The sequence below is a fragment of the Odocoileus virginianus genome, chromosome 15 (genome assembly GCF_023699985.2).
Source record: "Odocoileus virginianus isolate 20LAN1187 ecotype Illinois chromosome 15, Ovbor_1.2, whole genome shotgun sequence".
Classification (NCBI taxonomy): domain Eukaryota; kingdom Metazoa; phylum Chordata; class Mammalia; order Artiodactyla; family Cervidae; genus Odocoileus; species Odocoileus virginianus.
In genome coordinates, this window is record NC_069688.1 from 52,054,588 (window position 1) to 52,059,269 (window position 4,682).

A 4,682-nucleotide genomic window follows, 5' to 3' on the forward strand; every position below is an offset into this window, starting at 1 on the left:
CAGTCAGAACACCTTAGAGCAAGGTTCAAGGTTTGAGACCCAGTGATTCAACATCCAGGCTGTACAGAATGAGGTTCGAATTTCTAAGAGGGCTGTCTGTGACTACATATACCCAAGAATAGCTGTTTTTCTTCTTTTCTGTTCCCTCTCTCTCTCTCTTTTTTTTTTAAGTTTATAGTTTTTAATGAATTTGTAAACAAAAAAGCTCCCATTTCAAAATAAAAACAAAATCCCAGAGCATATAGATGTTTACAGTGATTACATTTACCTAAGCAACATACATACATGTTCAGTTGTAAGATGTTAACTAAATTTCTGTGACAAATATGCGCTTTTTTAAATACCAATAACATTATAGAGTTAATGCAGAGTCCTAAGGATAATCTAGTACTCACTAAGTTTTCTTAAGTCTTCACTTAAGACACTGTTGTCTCTAGCACAGGTAAGCAGGCAGAGTCTTCCATATGCTCAAACACTGGAATCTTTGGTTGCTACCGTATCAGCTGGCTTGCAGACAAGAAGCCAACCATTTTAAGAATGTTTTAAGTGAACAACTTGCAAACCTCAGTGATGGATAAACCCTAAGAATGCACAATTGTGAGCATTTACAACCACCACAACTGTGGCTGAAGACTGTTTATGCCGTTCTTCTGAAATGAGATCTCACAGCAGTATAGTTCAAAATAAAAGATTTTAACAAAAAATTGGCATATGCACAATTTCTCCACCAATTTGTGTGTCAACCATTTAGTGAACTTTTCCACTTGAAAAAATGCAATAGAAAACTGACACCATGTTTCACTATCTCAGTTAATATTCACAATTACAGCGGCTACAACTCAGGACACAGCATCCATCACCAATGCTGCCCAGAGCCAGTTTATACTGAAATTAAGTTCTTTACACCAAGTAAATGGTTGTCCACAACCACTGGCTAGTGTACACATGAACTAAAATGTCTAGATTTGGGGAGAAACAAATGCTGCTCCGATCATCTGCTCTGCTTCTTCTGTTCCTTGATTCATGCTTAGAAACCTTTCATGTTACTCTTGGTTTTGTCAGTTTGCTTGCCTGTGGGGGTTTGGGCCTGCTGACACTCTCCACTTGAAGAGGCAGCCTGCTGTGCTGTTTTCTCCTTTAACACTATCCAATCAAATCCATAGTCATGTTGGTAATTCAGGGTCCTGAAAAGAATGCGGAATAGCTGCCTCAGGTATGTGTAATCCGGGGTTTCCTCAAAGGACAGCCCACGACAATGCTCAAAGTACATGGCAAATTCTACAGGAAATCCGTTACATAAAACATCAACAGGTGTGGCCATCTTCTTTTCACTAATTTTTTCATGTTTTTGTTTCTTTGTTGCAGCCTTTAATCCTTGCCATGGCAGGCTGGTTCTATTAAAATACATCAAAACATATCCTAATGATTCCACGTCATCTCAGCGACTCTGCTCAATACCAAGATGTGCGTTGATGCTGGAGTACCGAGCGGTGCCGGTGAGGTTCTTATCTTCTCTGTACGGTATGTGTTGCCTGGTCCTGTTGTCTCTGTACTTTTTGGCCAAACCAAAATCGATAAGGAATAACTTATTACAGTGACGCCCAATACCCATTAGGAAGTTTTCTGGTTTAATGTCTCTGTGTATAAAATTCTTTTTATGCACATATTCGATTCTATTGATCATCTGGTCAGCTAACATAAGTACAGTTTTCACTGTGAACCTTCTTGAACAGAAATTGAAGAGGTCTTCAAGGCTGGGTCCAAGAAGATCCATAACTAGCACGTTATAGTCTTTTTCCTGACCATACCACCGTATGTGGGGGATGCCAACCCCACCTTGAAGAATCTTATAGTTTGCTCTTGTACAGCAACTGGGGATGCCTGGCCTTCTGGGATTCTAGCTTCACTGCCACCTCCTCGCCGTTGGTGATGTTGATCGCCAAATAAATGTCCCCGAAGGAGCCAGACCCGATCTTCCGTACCAGTTTATATTTCCCTCCGACAATGAATTCGGCCTTGGAGCCGCTGCTGCTCGCCATCCTGAGAGACGAAGATGGAGGCTGGGGCTAAGCCCCGACACCTCTAAAGGGAGGATGGAGGCCTCTAGGGCTCGACCACGGAACAAGGCTGTGGAGAGCGGCAGGAAACAGAAAACAATGGATCTCCTTCGGCGTTACAGGGCCAAGAATCGGCCAAGGGGAACCTGATCACCGCTGCTGTCAGGTTTTTTGGCCGGGCCGCAGATTGTTGAAGGAGTTCTCGCGGTTACCAGACTGAGCCACTTGTTTCTGGCGGCCGCCGCTGCCTCGCTTTCCCGGCGACGTCGCGGGCTGGAAAAGGAGCGGTGAAGCTAGGGTGGCGATACCGCTGCCACCACTGCCACCGGCTCCCGCCCGGAGGGACCCCGTCACTCCGCCGACGCCGCCATCTTGTTGCTCCGGCTCCAACCAACACAAAATGCCCCCAGTCCCCGGGAGCCGCTTCTTCACAGCGCAGAGCACTGTGGGCCTCTCTCTTTTTTTAAATCACTGAAACAACCCTTTGTGAAGTTTCCAGAGGTTTTTGGGGGGAGAGGCAGGATGAGATCTGGTTACATTTGTCTGAGATTATAGTCCTTTTGGATCTCAGCACAGTGTGGGAAAGGTCTCCCCAGACACCTCACTGTCAGTGAGCTCACTCCTCTCTCTGCAGGTCTGTTGCTGACAACTGCGGTCACTCGTGTTCCTGGCAAGTGCCCTCAGATCATAAGCAGTTTTGTAGGTCTCATTTTTGACTTACCTTTCTGGTTACAGAGTTTCATCCCAAAATTAGCATGGAAGTTCTTCATGTTTTTTTCAGATAGATAGTCAGTGTTTTTAAATTGTTTTTACTTTTGCAATCTTATCCATCACAGACTAGTTCCAAATAGGAAAAGGAGTATATCAAGTCTATATATTGTCATCCTGCTTATTTAACTTCTATGCAGAGTACATCATGAGAAACGCTGGGCTGGAAGAAGCACAAGCTGGAATCAAGATTGCGGGGAGAAATATCAATAACCTCAGATATGCAGATGACACCACCCTTATGGCAGAAGAGAAACTTCACCCTTATGGTGAAGAGGAACTGAAAAACCTCTTGATGAAAGTGAAAGAGGAGAGTGAAAAAGTTGGCTTAAAGCTCAACATTTGGAAAACTAAGATCATGGCATTTGGTCCCATCACTTCATGGCAAATAGATGGGGAAACAGTGGAAGCAGTGATCAGACTTTATTTTTTTGGGCTCCAAAATCACTGCAGATGGTGATTGCAGCCATGAAATTAAAAGACGCTTACTCCTTGGAAGGAAAGTTATGACCAACCTAGATAGCATATTAAAAAGCAGAGACGTTACTTTGCCAACAAAGGTCCATCTGGTCAAGGCTGTGGTTTTTCCATTGGTCATGTATGGATGTGAGAGTTGGACTGTGAAGAAAGCTGACTGCCGAAAAATTGATGCTTTTGAACTGTGGTGTTGGAGAAGACTTTTGAGAGTCTTTTGGACTGCAAGGAGATCCAACCAGTCTATTCTAAAGGAGATCAGTCCTGGGTGTTCATTGCAAGGACTGATGCTGAAGCTGAAAGTCTAATGCTTTGGCCACCTCATGCGATGAGTTGACTCATTGGAAAAGACCCTGATGCTGGGAGGGATTGGGGACAGGAGGAGAAGGGGACGACAGAGGATGAGATGGCTGGATGGTATCACCGACTTGATGGACATGAGTTTGAATAAACTCCAGGAGTTTGTGATGGACAGGGAGGCCTGGTGTGCTGCGATTCATGGGGTTGCAAAGAGTCAGACACAACTGAGCGACTGAACTGACTGACTGATCCATCATTTTTCTTTGATTTCAGCTGCAAGTTTAATCTCTGTAACATTTGGTCTGGGTGGCCACCATGATCTTTCAAAATGCAAGTTAAGGCAAGTTTCTGCTCATCACGTAGGACAGTCATTCCCTAAATGGATTACTTGTTAAACATTACTCACTGATGGTTGGACCCTGGGCTGCACGGCGAGAAACTTCCAGGATAAAGTTCCAGCATCTTGGTGTGGAATATGAAGCCTCTTCCTCCCTCTCTAGACCTACTGCCTTCCCCTCCCGCTTCTCACTCCCATACTGTGCTCCAGCAATGCAGATGAGCTTGGATTTTTCTGAACACACGGTATCTTTTCTCACCACTGTGCTTATGCGTGTGTGCTCCCTGTGGACTAGAATATGCTTTTCTCTTTGTATGAGACAAACACTTATCCATCTTTCAAAAGTCAGCTCAGAGATCACCTCCTTTACAAAATTCTCTTCAACTGCCCTCTAGCCATAAGTTGCAATTCATCTTCCCTTGATGGTACACTTTGTACATCATTCTATGAGTACATATACTATTGTAATTTCCTTTTGTTCTAGATTTCAGGCTCCTTGAGAGCAGGGATTATAGTTAATTCATCTATTGCTCAATCTATTTTTGCTAGTTGATTGAATGCAGCACACAGTCAGACAAGTCAGATATCCAGCCCAAGGAGAAAGAATATTGCAATGGCTTCTGACACTTTTTTTTTTGTTCAGTCACTAAGTTGTGTCTGACTTTTTGTGACCCCATGGATTGCAGCACACCAATCTTCCCTGCCAGTTACTATCTCCCGGAGTTTGCTCTGACAGTAACCACCCA

General features: G+C 44.0%; 1 pseudogene; it reads right to left on the reverse strand.

The window, feature by feature from the left end:
- Positions 1-796: 796 nt before the first annotated feature.
- On the reverse strand, positions 797-2,296 carry LOC139038487 (casein kinase I pseudogene; annotated as a pseudogene).
- Between the last annotated feature and the right edge of the window lie 2,386 nt (positions 2,297-4,682).